Source organism: Sciurus vulgaris, assembly GCF_902686455.1.
Source record: "Sciurus vulgaris genome assembly, chromosome: 6".
Classification (NCBI taxonomy): domain Eukaryota; kingdom Metazoa; phylum Chordata; class Mammalia; order Rodentia; family Sciuridae; genus Sciurus; species Sciurus vulgaris.
In genome coordinates, this window is record NC_136466.1 from 160141209 (window position 1) to 160158409 (window position 17201).

Below are 17201 nucleotides of genomic sequence, written 5' to 3' on the forward strand. Positions count from 1 at the left end.
TACTTGAAAACAATTCTGCTAATCTTTTTAGGGATGAATGTGAAAATAATTTTATAGTTCTACTTAGCAAGTTTCTTTAAAAGATATTTGACAAAAAGAGAAAAAGAAGAGTAAATAAGTAATTTGGTCTCATTCCAGATATATTTTAAGGTTCTATCCCTCTTCAAAATTTACAGCCAATGTCAACAAACACTTAGTTAGTCTAATCTTTTTGTGGTCTGCATAGAAGGTGGATTGCGTGTTTTTCAAAGTTAGGACTTCCTGTTTTTCCCAGATCAGTGTTTTTCTCTTTGAATTCTTCAATTTTTGCATCAGCCAAAAAACATGTAACAGTCACACAGGACTAGTCTCTGGTTCCTTGTGTGCTTGAGAGGATTAAAAGCTAGGTGATAAAATAGCTTGTCATGGTTTATCTGTTTAGTTTACGTCCATCTTTACTGGGAGTAAATAACAATAGAGAAGTATTTTTGTTCTGAAAGACTGGGGGGGAATCTTAATGTGTTTTAACTTGTGAGAAGCATCATATGCTATATTGTGGAATTAAAAGGCATCAGAAAGCTTCCTTTAAAGCATATGTAAACTGTATCATCAGCATGATTAATTTTATACAATGAGAAGATCTGTGTCCTACACAAGGTACAGAATTATCATTGTTTTCATCCTTAAAGTGCAATTTTAAAAAAGCTGCATTTGGTCATTTTGAAGTTTAACAAATAACCCTGGGAGAGTCCTCTGAATAAAATAAGAAGGAATGTTTGCTCTGGTGTATTTCTTAGTGTCCAGGAGCAGTTGCCAAGCCAAAGTACTGAACTCTTCAGAAAATTTCTGAAGAGACACAGCTTGGAAAGGGGGTTCAGCTTTTTCATCCCTGCCAATCTGGAGGCACAGCACTGGCTTAGAGTAACTGTACTGGACCCAAGTGAGACTCAGGACTACTAAATTTGCTTTCAAAAAGTACACTTAAGCCAGAGAAAGCCTCAGAGTGAGACTTGGTTAAATAGTGCTTACATCGAGATTGGAATGATGCTTAAAATCCTAAAGAAAGGTGGTTCTATATAATGCCAAGTGGGTTTAGTTGAAGTTACACCTAAAGAGCCCCAGTTAACCTCGTGACATGGGAAACGTGCATTTCCCCCCCTTCGCATGGTTATTTGGAGCGCATTCCATAAAACTTAGTTCTTTACTGGGGATTGAACCCAGAGGCACTTTACCACTGAGCCACATCCCTTGCCCTTTTTATTTTGAGATGGGGTCTTGCTAAGTTGCTTAGAGCCTCATGAAGTTGCTAAGGCTGGCTTTGAACTTGTGGTCCTCCTGCCTCAGCCTCCCAAGCTGCTAAGACACAGGTGTGTGCCACCACACCTGGCTCATAAACCTTAGTTCTGAAGGTCCCCTTTCCAGTCATTTTGGTCAACTGGAGTTCTCATCCCACCTGTGAATTGTCTAGTCTTCCACCCACATCTGAGCTTGTTTCAGTGGCAGTCTCCATCTTTCCCGTCTTCTCCCCATCTTCTGCATCTTGAGCTCCTTGAGTCTGTTCTTTTTTTTCTCATACAAATGTGTCCTGATCCTTAAGACAGTTAATCAGCAACTGTTACGTACCGACCCCCAGTTCTAAGGTTTGCGAGCACGTTGTCTGCCTGGGACTGTGCTGTCCACTGACCCTGGTACACAAGGTGGTGGCCATAGAAAGTCAACACAGGCATGGATCAGGCATGACCATGGTGTCAGGCAGACACATTCGCTAAGCGTATCTGTTATGGTTTGGATGTGAGGTGTCCCCCAAAAGCTCACGTGTGAGACAGTGCAAGAAAGTTCAGAGGAAAAATGATTGGGTTGTAATCCAATCAGTGAATTAATCCCCTGATAGGGATTAACTGAGTGGTAACTGAAGTGATAGGTTGTGGCTGGAGGAGGTGGGCAGTGGGTGTGTCTATGGGGTATACATTCTGTATCTCAAGAGTGAAGATCCTCTCTCTCTGCTTTCTGATCAACATATGAGCCATTTCCCTCCACCATACTTTTCTGCCATGATGTTCAGCCTCACCTTGAGCCCCAAGGAATGGAGCCAACTGCCTATGGACAGAGACCTCTGAAACCCTGAGCCCTCAAACATTTACCTTCTCTACATTGTTCTGATGGGATCCCACTGTTCTGATGGGATCATTCGGTCATAGCAGTGGAAAAGCTGACTACAACAATACCTGAATGAATGAATGAATGAATGAATGAATGAATGAATGAATGAGAATGTTCTGTGCATCTTTGAACCATGACAGTGGTACCTGAACTGAGAACAGCTGAGGGGCTCAGCTGGGTTAGAGGAGGATTCCTGGGAGGGCAGTGACTTGATCTTGTGCTGCGAGGATAGGCAGCAGGTGCTGCCAGACATTCAGTTGGCATTTCATCCAGGTTAAGATAACAGCAAGGAAGTTCAGAGAGGGGGCTTTAAAATCTAGAGGTTTAACCAGGCAGGACTGATAGTCCTGTTAAGTTCCTCAGACTCTGCAAAGCCTTCAGTGACCTGCAGACTGGGTTAGATGACTTTGTGCTCCGAAGTGTGTTGCAATTGTTTTACCTATTTGTAAACAAATCTTGACTTAAGCGTGACATCAAAAACTGAGGAAACAGGCCCTGAAGAGTTTGAACAAGTGTCAGCAGGAGGGGAAGTTGAGCAAAGAGAAGATTCCTGCATTTTCTCATGCCCAAAGATGTAGGTTTGGGAACCTCACTGCTGACCTTTGGCCAGCGCCCAGCTCCTAGCGTTTGGCCTCGTGTTCACCACTGTTGGAAATCATCAAGGAGGCGAACAGGGAGGCCTCTGCTTGGAGCTGTCCTCCCAAGTGATCGCTAAAACCATGCCCGCTGCAACACATCAGCATTTTCTCTGTGGAGTGGTTAGTTGGCTTTGCAGCCTAGCAACTTAGATATTTCATTTATTTTATGTGCCTTGATAAAAGTGCATTTATTTTCATCATTATAAACAATAAAAATAACATCTTCTCTTTGTAACAAGTAAAACAATGCAGATGTGTGTAGAGTTAATGACTCCCCCCTTCCTGCTCCTTTTACTCCCAGCTTAAATAGCCAGTCGTAGCAGCTTGGTTCAGATCTCCCCCCCCCCCCGCCCCCCATTACACAAATGTATGTATTTCCATGTTCTTGAGAGTCTTTGAATTTTTTTTTAACAGAATGCACTCTATTGCCTGAGGCATGACTTCCTTGGCTTGCCACTGTGTGGTGGGGGTCCTGCTAGCTCAGTACACTTGGCTTCACTTCCTGCTTCTTGTGTAACATCCCGCTATGGGGATCTGTCATGATTACTCAGCCTTTCCCACGGTGGACAGTCGGAGTGTTGTCAGCTGTCTGACATTACAAAGAGTCTTTAATGACATCTTTGTATGCATGTCATCATGTCCTGGTGCATGTGTTTAGATAGATTTCCAAAGGGATTATCGGATCAAGGAGTTGGCACACTTTAATACCTCCTGACATGTTCTTTTTCCTCAACGTCATGGCAGTTTACACACCTGCCAATAATATGAAATTCGCTGTCGCCCTTATCGAGGCGAGCACTAGATTTTATCAGTGGTTTTAATTTTTTCGTGGGCTAGCAGTCTCACCTCAGTTGTCCCAGTGCCTGCGGTTGAGGTGGGCCCCCTTTCCGTGGACGCACCCCACTGCTGCCCTGTGAGCTGCCTTCTCCAGGTTCTCCGTCAGGTGAGGCCAGTACTCCTCACTGGACTCCATGTCTTTCTTGACTTTTCTCCCGTATGAAGTTAAAAATCATTTTGCCTGGGTCCAGGTGAACATCTAAATTCAGAAAGATCCCTTGACATATTCATGATGTTGTCTGCTCCTCAGTAAACACAGTTTGGTGCTTCTCCATTTTATTTGGATTTTCCTTTATGTATACTGACAAAATGTTATTTTTTTTTTCCTTTAGGAATACTTGTTGAATTATTCCCAAGAAATTTAGGGTTTTGTCTCTCTTGTAATGGGAGAGAGGCAACCCACTTCCCTCTGCCTAATCCAAAGTACCTCTATTCTTCTAGTCCTGCACCATTGTGAATTAGCATCCACATATCAGAGAAAACATTCGACCTTTGGATTTTTGGGATTGGCTTATGTCACTTAGCATGATATTCTCCAGTTCCATCCATTTACCAGCAAATGCCTTAATTTCAATCTTTCATAAGCCTGAGTAATATTCCATTGTTAACACAGGTTCTTTATAAGGGCCTCCAGGTCCCCAAACAAAACAGCCATGTTATAGAAATGAGCATTTCCTTGTGAATGTTTGGAAGGTCATACTCCTTGCTGTGTGAGGAGGACACGCACACCCCTTCCCCTGCTTGGCCAGGCCGATGGCACTGGAGGCGCTTGTCCTGCACTCTTCCCCTCCACCGTCTCCCACTGGCTTTAGAGGGAGGGCGAGCACCAGACTAGCAGGCCCTTATAGGAACCAAGATCTTTGGGCAAGGCCTGGAGTCTCTCTGAGCCTCAGTTTCCTTGTCTACAGTTGGGGAGTTTCAGTACTTACCCTGTTGTTTTGGTGCTAGATAAAACCAGCGAGAACATGAGTGAATTCCTGTCCGATCTTGCAGGGCGGCTACCTAAGAAGCTGTCCTCCTTCCTGTGACCTGTGAGCACTCCTGGAAGGGATCGCTGCGCCCTGCCAGCAGATTTCCCTCTGATGCAGCAGCACCCTTGCAGGTGGGCTGAGTGGACCAGGCTGGAAGATGTTTCCTTCCCCTGTCCCGTTGTCCCCTCACCCACGTAGGTGAAAGGACTAGAGCAAGAGGGTTTCATAACATTCTGGGCTACTGATTTTCAAAGATACAAGTGCTACATGGTAGGGAATTTGGATTGACAGAATGAAGCTCAGCAGGTGCATTTGCTACCTCCTATACTGTGTGTATGAACCAGTAATGGAGAAACATGTCCATTTGCCTATCTTTAGATATTTTCAAAGGACTTTAATTTTATCTACATTGTTCTTTAGCCTATTACTTTATTATATCATGTTTTTCTGGGTGAAAAATGTTAAGCATAAACCATGGTTGTAGCTTTAAAGACAACACAAATTTAGGCTGTGCAACTCTCAAATCTCAGCTGCAGCTAATGAGGCTGTTGGATGCTTCTCTGCTTAGTCTGTGCCTGACAGTGTCCTTCATTCTTTTCTGGAACATGCTCTGGATGGCTTAATTCAGCAGCATGATTCTACTTGGCCTTGAATTCCATAAACCAATCATTTGGACCAATAACAGCAGTGGGGGTGGGGAGGTGGTAACACAGGGGTGGGGGGATGACAGGCCTCCTGTAGAAAACACTGAAGCAGCTTCGTCACAATTAACTGTCTGTTTGAGGCTCACTGGGACCCCTGCCCAGCGTGTGCCCCTCTGTGTGTGCGTGTCGTGTGTGTAGAACAGAGGGCCCTTGCTTTGTTCTGCGGTGGTTTCTCGTGTCTTTACCGTTATGGGCCATGTTCTGTTCCTAGCAGACTGGGCTTGGTAGGGCTCATCATGGGACAGATGGACAAGCTTGTTCAGTGACCGCTTGTAACTTTCTCGTATTCATCTCTGAAAAACAATCATGTCAAAAGTCCCAGATCCTTGCAATTCATTCACAAGACTTGGTGTGTGCCAGTATATTAAATTCCAACAGTGAGTTTAACTGGACCCCCCATGCAGAAGTAAATGAGTCCTGTAACTGAGAAGCAAATAAAAACATTAAATAAGGCAGGCCTGGTGGCTCACACCTATAATCCCAGAAACTTGGGAGGTTAAGGCAAGAGGATCTTAAGTTCAAGGCCAGCCTCAGCAACTTAGTGAGACCATCTCAAAATAAAAAATTAAAAGGACTGGGGATGGGGCTGGGGTTGTGGCTCAGTGGTAGAGCGCTTGCCTAGCATGTGTGAGGCACTGGGTTCCATCCTCAGCACCACATAAAAATAAAGGCATCGTGTCCATCTACAACTAAAAGAGAGTGGGGGCTGGGGATGCAGCTCAGTGGTTAAGTACCCCGGGCTAAATTCCTAGTACCCCCCCCACCAAAAAAAAAAAAGGCACCACTAAGCAAGTTAGTCATGAGGCTGAGAGGATGATGCATTAACCCGCGTGGCAAGGAGCCCGCGACCATTCTTGTCCACGTCTCTACCAGGCCTCCGTAGAGAGAGCTCAGTATCCCACCTGCTGTGGATGGCGCAGCCCGTGCTGAGCCCTGCTGGCCGCCTGCACAGGGCTGTGTTCACAAGCCTCGAGCTCTTTTGAGCTGCACAGTACTGATTGCAGAGCATCACTGACCTGGTCTCTTCTGTTCATTTTCTTGGGGTGACTTGAATGCATGATGTCTTCAGCCACACTTGGCTCATCCTTCAGTTATACTGTAATATTGTCACATGGTACTGTTTTTAAAATCATCTTTACTTTAGGATCTTTGGAATTGTTTTCATAAAAATGGTCTTTTTCCAAAAGTTCTCTTTGATCTGATGGCTAGTCCTCTCTGTTGGAAGTATGGGTATGAGGCAGACTTGGGCCCCACCTGGAGTATTAATCAAAGTGAAAGGAGGATTTGGTCTTCAGCTAACAGAGGGAGGCTTACAAGCTCTAGTGGACAGCTCTGTGGAGTCTTCTCCCAGCTGTATGTCCACCCGGGCAAGTGACCTGGCCTCTCCATGCAACAGACCATCACTAGCAAGTCAGAATAATGGCAGCTTCCTCCCAGGGTCATGAGGAGAAGAGCAGCTCTCACAGCGGTGTCTGCCCAGGCCAGGGAGCGTGAGCGTCATTGGATTTGACAAGGTCCAAATGCGAATAGGCGTCCCTTTTCCTTCACTTGGTACACACGCATTTAGGAAAGTCATTGGAAGGCTACAAGTGACACATCTCAGTGTTGCAGCTAAGTCGGAAAAAGGAGTGGAGGTTCAGAGCTGCTCAGAGACCCCTCGCCAAGGTTTAGGTAGTAGAGTAACCAAGGAAAAAAATCTGTCACCACCTGGGGAAAAGTAAGTGTGAACAATGGTAGACTCCCAGGATCCCAGACTTAATCTTTTATTCCAGACTATTATTTATAGAGTTGTTGTTGTTGTTGTTTCTAAGCATAAAATCCTTTAAAACTCAGTTCTAAAGTGAATCGACATATTCTTGAAGTATCAACCAAGAAATATCATTTGGGGCCATGTATCTTAATAAAAATCTAAAAGATTAACAGAAAATATGGGAATTTCGGTAACAGTAAAGATGTGAGCTCAAGGTGAGGAATATGTACAAGTTTTCAGGTGGCACAGAAGCATTTGGGTTTAAAAGGATACTCAAAGTTTTGTGGCAATATTCCTTTTTTGTTAAGCTTTCCACCATCTCCAATGTAGATTGAATGTGTTCAGGTGAACAGGTTCATGTTTCCAAGAAAGATCAGGAGGATTTGGGGAGGGTCCTGTGACACTCAAATATACCCTGTCATGGAGAGAAGAAGAGGGCATCCTCTTTTGTCCCCAGACACACTGGAGAGACCAGCGGGAGAAGCTGAGGCAGCCACACTTCGTCACATCTGTTGAAGGGTTTGTCTCTGTCCTTTATAGAAACTCTCCTTTGGGTTTGTGAAGTGACGTGTTTTGGCCTGCTGGGGTCATTGGGGTTTTCAGGAAGCATTAACTGGGGACAACACTGCACAGAGCGGCCACCTTACTCCCCGGCTGCTGGCCCCTTGGCCACAGCCTCTGTGTGGGTGTCAAGTTCATGCTGGAGCACCCGCTAAGCAGAGCCAGGCTGCCTCGTCTGGAGCAGTGTAGATCCTCGAGGACCTAAGACAGAGCTGGAAAACTACCGAGAAGACAAATGATCTAATTTAACCCAAACCACTTTTTAAAATACAGACCCACAGAACAATAACAGTGGAAAATTACAGGACCCAGCTCTGGAGAAGAGTGTAGGCCAAAGTGACCGACTCCCCCGTCCTGGGAAGAGGCTGTCTCCTCAGGTGGCTGCAGCTACATGTGGACTTCTGAATTTCCCACACTTCCACCAATGTGAATTTTCTGATTACCGTGGGTTTAAGGGAGTTTTTTTTTTTTTTTTTTTTTTAACTATTTTTACCTGCTACGGTGGCCGGTTGACTTCATGGCATAATAGGTGTAACAGACAGATGGGAGCTGTAGACGGGGAGTCATCTTTTATCAAAGGAATTAGAGGACAGTGTGGCTATTTCCTGGCAAGACAAAAGAGAACAGTCTCTCTAATGCAGGATGAAGCAAGCAAAGATTCATCTTACCGAAAATCTTGAAATGGGACTTTTCATATTTCATATAATAATCTCTTGGTATTTAAGGAACAGTACCCATTTCCAGCTGGACACCTTGTTGTGGAAGAATGTGAAAAGCATTTCCATCTGAGCGACACGATCGTTTCCCCACGTGACTGTGGACGTCAGATCCAGGATCAGGCCCCAGGCCCTTTGCACCTCCTCAGTGGCACAGCCATCCGCTTGAATATCAGCTGCCCTCACATGTACCCATTTTTCAGAATATGGAGATTACCGCCCTGGTATCAGTCAGTGGCACACCCAGACCTGTGTTTCGTTTGTTTAGTTAACGGTGCTGGGACGAAACTCAGGGCGAGGCAAGTGCTCCACCCTGACACACCCACCACACACTCCACCCTGCACAGGGTTTCCTGGGTTTTCCAGGGTCCAGTCAGAAAAACTGTCTCGTCCTTTGAATCTAGACCTGATTTTCTTCTTACAGTAGTTAACTTCTGCTACAAAGTTTGACTCCACAAAGGGCAGTTTGTCCTGTATCCCAAAAAAAGTGCAGAAACAGAGTCGAAAACTGTGCTTAAGCTTTACCTTTCAAAGGCTAACGGTGTGGCCCCAGGCCGCCTTCCCTTTGTGCCTGCGGGTCTGCAGGTAAGCAGCCTCCTGGGTGCCCCGCCAAACTAGCAAGGCAAGCCCCTGCCTGTCCATTGAGAGCATCCCAGAACTACAGGGACGTGGACAGCAGTACTGTCACCACTTGGCCTGTTCCAAGCATGTGGATTCCACCAGAAGTCATGTGGGCGGCTTTTGAAAACTAAACCTGCAGTTGGCGGAGTCTGTTCACGAATAACCCAGTGTAAGTCCCAAGGCAGGCGGCATGGCATCCTTCACGTGCCGAGTTCAGCTCTTCACGTGTCAGCAGATGCAGGAAAACCAGCCCCCGCCCCAGACATTAACAGCCTGGAAAGGTGGCCCACCAAGTGGACAGGCCACCGGCGCTCACCCTGGTGCATGCAGCACGGGGGCTGGGGTGTGGGCAGAGGGCCACAGGGCACAGAGGGAGGGAAGGTGGACGGGGTAACTGCAGGGAGGGTGGAGGTGAGAGAAGGCCTCTCTGAGACTTGGAGGTGGGAGAGGTGTCTTCAGCGTGAACCTTGAAAAGAAGGAGCCACCAAGTCACAAAGATCAGACAGGAGGGAAGACGCTGAGTTTGACCAAGTCTCCTGAAAAGATCAGCGGGACATAGGTGCTGAGCCCCAGATGGGTGGCCCCAGACCCGCCTGGTCCCACTGGCCTCTCCATTGTTACGGCAGTGAGGTGGTGAGGAAGGGCTTGGGCTAGGGGACGTGTCTGGGGTTGTGGGTGGTGGTCTCTTTTGTTTTAGGAGAAAGAACCGCAAGCAATTGAGTCTACCCGACGAGGCCTTCCTGCAGATGGTGTAGGGGCTGAGGCCATCCGCTGAGTGGGGCCACCTGGGAGCAGGGAGGGACAGAAGGGGGGCCCACAGGCCAGCCAAGCAGCCGTCAGCCCCTCTGAGGCTGAGACCGGCGTGTGCAGGGGCGTCGGGCCGTGTTGTCTCGTATGGCTCCAGCAGCTCTGAGAGTGGAATGGGGGAGCTCAGATGAATCCAGGGTGGAGCTCCCAGGTCTGCCGAGGCGAGTGTGGGGGTGGGAGGGGTGTGGCTCGGTGACAACCGTGGAACAGAGGCTAGAGGAACAGGAAGGGAAGACGGGGGACCCGAGAGGGAGGAGTCCAGTGTGACCAGCTTGATGAACTTTAGACCCACGAGGTGGCCAAAGATTGCAGCCAGAGGGTTCCACTGGCATCCAGATTTGAGTGGTGGATCAACTCTAAATGAAGAAGCCGGTGTCGCCGTAAGGGTGGTGGCTTGAGCGTCGCAGAGAAGGTCACTGGCGTGGAACTGACAGACTGTCAGCGGGTTGAATGTTAGCTTTTGAAACTTTCCCCCAGAGCTGAGGCGCAGACAGGGTCACAAGTCGTGTGGCACGATGCCCGGTGAAGGTCAGAGGGACTAGACGGGACCTGCCTCCTCTATCTGACATTCTACGGGGCATCTCTGAGGGTAGTTGAAATTAGATGGGAACGTGGCTGGGTGGAGTGAGTCTCTCAGAAGCAGCAATTCTATAAAAGAGCAGAGAAGGAATGATCAGAAGCCAACAGGGAAACCCAAACTGCTCACCCCACTCTAGAACTGGAAGGTGGGGGAACCTGAGCCAAAGCAGCTGCGGGGCCCTTGCCCTCACCCTCACCCTCCTTTTGCTCAGCTCTAGTGAGCTGTTCAGACCCCGTAAGGAATTTCAACTGGTGGGTGGACCAAAGGCTGTGCAGGCCACTCTCGGGAGGAGTGGGAATTTGATGAGCATGACCGAGGCAGACCCCAGGGACTTCACTGGGTCAAAACCCCAGGGAGAATGGCAAAGGAAGGTCATCATCCAGACAAGCCTGCTCCTCTGTTATTCTGGCATGCTTGCCTTTCATTGACTCTGACTTCGTACCAAGTCCAGAAAAATAACCTGTCTACACGTCAGCACCTCACAGTCTTCCCTGTGCACCAGACCTGCTCTCGGGGAGGACTCTCTGTCCATGTGGCCCCAGAGGACAACCACCTTCTTTCCCCCTTGAAGGGATCTTTGCACTGACATCAGCATAAAATGACTGGCAGGTTGGGGGGGAGTTGGTGACTTGTCCCAAAGAATTTCAGTCTGTAGTGTAGAGATTTTGCTGGTCTCCGGATTCCAAATTTAAAATGTCAGGAAATCTTCACTGATCTAGACAACTCATACCAGAGAGATCAGTTCATACCTGGGGGATTTGGTAGCCATTTCCACGGAGGTTGGAGTTTTTACTTTTTAATATCCTGTCGTTTTGCAATCTTACGGTGGGGGAAAAGATCGGGCAGCAGAACACCATGAACCTGGGAGATAAGATATGAAGGGGTATGTGACCCACTTGGAGCTTTCTAGAGGCAGCTGTGCTTCTCAAACATTCCCGGCCCTCACCCCCAGGGCATGGGGTCTGATGTATCAGAAAAGGCCCAGGCTGCACAGTCCGGGATCAGAACCCAGCTGTTCTAATCTGAAGTCACATGTCTTTACTTTGCAAAGCACAAGGACATTTAGGAACTTCCCTTTAAACAGCAAGTGGCCTTCTGTGTTTATGAAAGTCTTGGGCTGGAACCCTGCCTCAGGGCCTCGTTCATTCCAAAGACCTCTCAGACCCTTGCCAGCTGAGTCTCAAGGCCATGGCTAGTCCTCCTTGCCAGCCACAGCACCTGTCCTTCCTAAGCTGGCTAGAGCTACAGCTGTACTGGGGTTGGCACTGGTGAGAAAATGAGCTAGCCATTGGCCACCAAATGGCAGCCCCATCGCACAACTTCACACAGAAGCCTTACACATCCTTGACGTGTTTCCAGAGAGCCTCAGGGCTCATAGCTTCTCTTGTGCTGGGCTAGCTCACACGTGGGGTAAAGGCGCAGAGTCAAGACCCAGACTCCGGGAGTTGGGTGGAAGCAGGCTTATGGCGAGCAGCCTGCAAACTCATTTATTGTGGGAACAGCTATACATTTTATAGGTTTCTTGCCCGATCACAATGTGCTATGGGGGATCAGACCACCAGGTTCCTATACAGGTTCCCTAGGTAACACTGAGTCAACTTGGGGCAGTTGTGTACTTTCCTAGGTGACCGAAGCAGAACGCTTCTCCCTGCAAGTTTTCCTTACACACTTGAGATGTTCACTGCTGCCAGCCAAGAACTAGGATTTCTCCCAACAAGGGCTGAGTCTTAGGCTGTTTCTCTCCCTCTCTGTATCCTTTTCAGATGACCTCACTTAGTTCTCTGACTTTAAATACCATCTACATCGCACATGCTCCACCAACCAGCAACCCTGTGCTCCAGACTCCTGGAACCAACTCTCCGACTTGACTTCTCTCTTTGGAATTCTAGTGGGCATCTCAAAGGCAGTACCAGTCTGCCCAGGGCACCCTGGCCTTTCCTGACCTCCACCCCCATCTCCCCACCTCTGTAAAGAGCTGCACCACTGGTCCAGTGACTCAAACTAAGAAGATTCAACATGCATCCACGGTCTCTCCCTGGCCCTCATGTCCACCACGTCATCCACCTCCACATCTGATGACCAGTGCCCAAACACCCTCCCATCAAGCTACTTCTCTCATCTCCTCTGCTCCACCTCATCCAAGTCTCCTCCTTCCCGGTCTGAACTCCTGCAGAGCTCTTGACTGCCTGCCTCTGCCCGTCCCTCTCCAGACCACTCTTGTCCCTATAGCTGGCAAGAGCCTCTGTGCCCTCTGCCATGGCCTTTCCTGAATCCTCACAAGACACATTCCTCGCCTGACCCAGAATGAGCTCAACATCATCTGCTTTTCCAAACTCACCTTCTCCCCTTCATTTCTCGCTCTGGCCTCTTTCTGTTCCTTTAACACCAAACCTCCTGGAGGCCTCTGGTCTCCTTCAGCTCATCACCTTGTTCTTGTCCATTCCTGTTCTTTGGGTCTCAACTTGAATGTCACCTCTGTAGAGGGGTCGCCTTGTCTATGTCCGTAAGCTCCCCAAGGAATATCCAGCTGATTAGCATCTATTTTTCAGGATGCATCACAGTAAATGATTATACCGCTTGTGTGCATGTTACTCCATTCGTTCAGTGTTTATGGATCATATATCATGTGATGCTCTGTCGTGTCATAGGTCTGCGGTGTTGCAGTAAAACACAGCCCCCTGCTCCCTGGAGCTAACATTCAGGTAGAGGAAGTGGACACAAAGACAAATATCAGAGAAGCACGTGGTACATCAGGTAGTGAACAACAGGCTGTGAAGAAAAGCAGGACAAGTAAACAGACAAGAGATGCAGACAGTAGGGGCCTGAGGACAGGCAGGATCTGAGGACGGGTAAGAAACCGCCTCAAATAAATGGGTGGTGGGTGGTCAATTTGATAAGTGGTTCTGAAGAAATGTGAACTGTTTTAAGGAAACTAATTTTGATTCTTCTCTCACATCCTAAGTTCCATGAAGTCAAAAATTAGATGTGCAAGGCAGGGCACAGTGGTGCACACCTGCAATCCCAGCAACTCAGGAGACTGAGGCAGGAAGATGGCAAGTTTGAAGCCCTCTGCAAATGAGCAAGACCTTGTCTCAAAATAAAAAATAGAGAAAGGCTTGGGGATGTGGCTCAGGGGTCAAGCACCCCTGGGTTCAATGCCCAGCACCAAAATAAATAAATAAAAGTTAAGTGTGCAAATGAAGCCATAAACGGGAATGAAGTTATCTTATATGAGGATGGGTAAGAAAGGCAAAGGCTAGAAGTATGGAAACTTACTCCATAAAGTGGTGGTAGACATATTATTATCCCTGGTATCAAAATAAAATCATGACATTATAGGTGGACAAATTGGGGGAAATACTTGCTTTATAAATGGGAATTTAAAAAGGCAAATAACATTACTATATTGCTTGTCCTCAATTCTGAAATTTTTTCTCTTGCATTTTAATATTTCTTGAAATCAGGATGAGATTTATAGATGATGTACACATTTAATCTGATCATGAAAAACATTAAGTCAATGGTTTATCTTCCAAGCAATACCATCTCATAGTTGAAAGCTGATTTTTAAAAGTTTGTAGAAATTAGTATGAACATTAACATTCTTGGTAGAATACAGCTAATTTGATTGTTTATTCAGTAGATATTGGAGGGCTTACCACACCCTTCACTTACAGTGATAAAGAAAATAGACAAAAGCCCTTGCTTTCAGATGTCTTGTCTAAGCCAGTCACTGCTTGGTGCCCTGTACGCCACCTGCCCATGTCTCATTTAGGATCAGCAGGGTTATTTCAGGGAGAGTAAGTTCCTTGACCACTCAGCAGTTAAGTGTGGAAGCAGATTCCATCTCAAGCCTGCATGCCTCTGAACCCTGTGCTCTTTCCTGAAATTGCCATAATTGTTGAGCTAAATGAAACTTTCTCACTCGTCTTTCGGGCAGAGCTATCATTACCTGTGTTCTCTCTCCTCCCCCGACCCTTCAGTGCTAGGTTTAGGACTTAAATCAAGGAACTGATGGTGGAAATAGAAAGCATTGCAACAGAGGCCCCAGCCAGGGCTGATTTTTTTTTTTTTTTTAAGCAAAAAATGAAGTTTTGCCAAGAAGACACATAAACAATCTAGTCCTGTATTATTTAGTTGCACTACTAGGTGCATTCGAAACTTGTGACAAATAATATCTATTGTTTAAATTTTAACTTGCATTTGACAGGTAAAAACAAGTAAACAATCCACAATTTCAGATTTGGGGAAGATGGGAATGAAAAAGAATAAAACTAGACACAGTTTTCAATGTCTGTGAGACAAGTAATTAGAAGCTGTCCTAAATAGAGTTCTCTAGAAGCAGAATCGGTATGCGTGGCCTCTTGTGCATTGTGATTTAATGAGCAAGTGCTTTCAGGAGGAGGAGAAGAAGTCAGAATGGGGTTCTGGGGAGAAGTTAAGCAAAGATTGGTCTCCCCTGGAGACTTCCCTCTGGTCTCATAGGAACTCCAGGGCATGAACCTTAGCAGAGTGGCTCACATAGAAGCAGGGAGCTCATCTTCTCTCCCTTGTGTCAGTCAGTCATTACCTTCCTGCTGTCTGGGGGTCCAGTGGGGGTCAGTTGTGTTTAATCCATGCAAAAGGGCTGGGGTACTTCTTCCTGAGAAGGAGGCGTCTGTGAACCACAGCTCCCAGCAGCTGGGGATGGGTGCACTTCCTGGTATTGGGTGTCCAGGTGGGGTACCAAGTTCAAAAGGAATTGATTTGGTCATTGATTAAGCGATAAGTTTTGATACATAGCAGGAGCCCTTGAACTAGATATGCCTGTTGAACACAGAATTTATTGTCAGGGAGTTTCTTGCTTTTATGTTGCTTTAGAGTGTTAAGGTGTCAGTCAACTTGACAGAAGGGAAAATTTGTTTCTAAGGGAGGCATCATAGCAGGGGTGCTCTGCAGAGGCTAAGAAGGTGCTCATGTGCCAGATGTAGTGACACACGCCTGTAATTCCAGCTGCTCTGGAGCATCTTGAGTTCAAAACCAGCCTCAACAACTTAGTGAGGCCCTAAGCAACTCAGTGAGACCCTGTCTCTAAATAAAATACAAAATAGGGCTGGGACGTGGCTCAGTGTCGGAGTGCCCAAGTTCAATCCCTAGTACCTAAAAAAAAAAAAAAAAAAAGAAAAGAAAAGAAAAGAAGGGGCTCATAGAGGTTTTCAGGTTTTTACTGGAAAAAAAGGGGAAGGAGAGGTTTTCAGGTTATTACTGAAAAAAAAGGGGAAGGAGAATTAGAGACATAATTGGAAACAATTATCAGGAGCTAGTTTATGTAATGCCAGCTTTGTCGGGAGGATGACAGTGACTCCCTACAGCTAGCATACATTTTTATTGTAGTCTTTTCCAAAATCATTTTTACATATTGGTATTTTCCTCTATCTCTTTTCCCCTAATAGGCTCTGCAAAGACTGTTCAACTCTGTCAGTGTCCATGGTATCAGTCAGCATGTCTCCTGGGAAAGTGAATGGAACACAGCACAGGCAGAGACTGGGCCCTTGGGTTTTGCTGGCTCATTCCACCTGTGCTTGGGTCAGTGCGTGCTGGAGTGTATTGAATGAGAGACCAAAACCTAGATCAGCCTTTGACACTGAGGAATGCTTTCAGAGTACATGAAATACCTCCTTTCATAGATTCTGAGCCTCCCCCCACCACACACACACACACACACACATTTTAGCATCTGCAGTCTGGATGCGTCTTACAATTGGCCTCCAATCATAATTGGGAGCACTTTTTCTTTCTTGGTGGTATATAAATTAGTAATGTACCTTATGATCGATAGTGTCTTAGAGTCAATGAAACACAACAGATTGGGCTTATTTATTTTGTTGTAATATAGTATGATTCCTAAATATTATGTGCATCTGAAGATTTATCCTTGAATATATTTGTTATATTCAGCCTTCACTCCTTCAAGCTCCTATGGGCTCACTTAGTGTTTGCAAATAAACTTTAGCAAGTATAGCACGGTAGCACTCAGACTGTGCTATAATCTTATGTTCGTAGGGAAAATTATGAACTGTTACCTACTTAATACAAATAGAGAACAGACAGGAAAAAATGCATTTCTTTCATTTCTTCTACTTTGAGTTTATATAAGTAGAGACTGAATATTGAATATGGGTATTATGAATGTCTTCATTGGATGAATGAAAATGGCAGGCAAAGACTTTAGCATGTCATTGATGGTGGACAGATGCCGTTCTATTTGTCAAAATCCACAGAATGTATAATACTGTGAGTGAGCCCTGATGTAAACTATGATCTTCGAGTGATAATGATGTAGCAAGGGTTCATCAATTGTAACAAATACAGCAGTGTGGGGCTAGGGGTAAATGGGAACTCTGTAATTTCCACCCAGTTTTACCATGAATCTAAAACTGCTCTTAAAGTCTGTGGTGTGTGTGTGTGTATGTGTGTGTGTGTGTGTGTGTGTGTGTGTGTGTGTGTATGATGGAATATTTCTCAGCTTCAAAGAATGAAATTGTGGCATTTGCTCAAATGAATGGAGCTGGAGAATATCATGCTAAGCGAAATAAGCCAATCCCAAAAAATCAAAAGCTGAATGTTTTCTCTGATATGCAGATGCTAATTCACAATAAGGGGTGGGGCTGCTAGGGAAGAATAGAGTTACTTTTTATTAGGTAGAGAGGAATGAAAGGAGGGGGAGGGGTATGAGGGTAGGAAGGATAGTAGAGTGAAACAGACATTATTACCTCATGTACATATAAGACTGCATGGCTCTGTGATCCTCAATATGTACCATCAGAAAAATGAGAAATTATACTCCATTTCTGTATGATTTATCAAAATGCATAAATGCATTCTACTGTCACATACA

General features: G+C 46.1%; 1 protein-coding gene across 1 annotated transcript in view; it reads left to right on the forward strand.

The window, feature by feature from the left end:
- The window catches only part of ANKH (ANKH inorganic pyrophosphate transport regulator), a 133408-nt gene that overhangs the window by 58694 nt on the left and 57513 nt on the right, over positions 1 to 17201 (forward strand).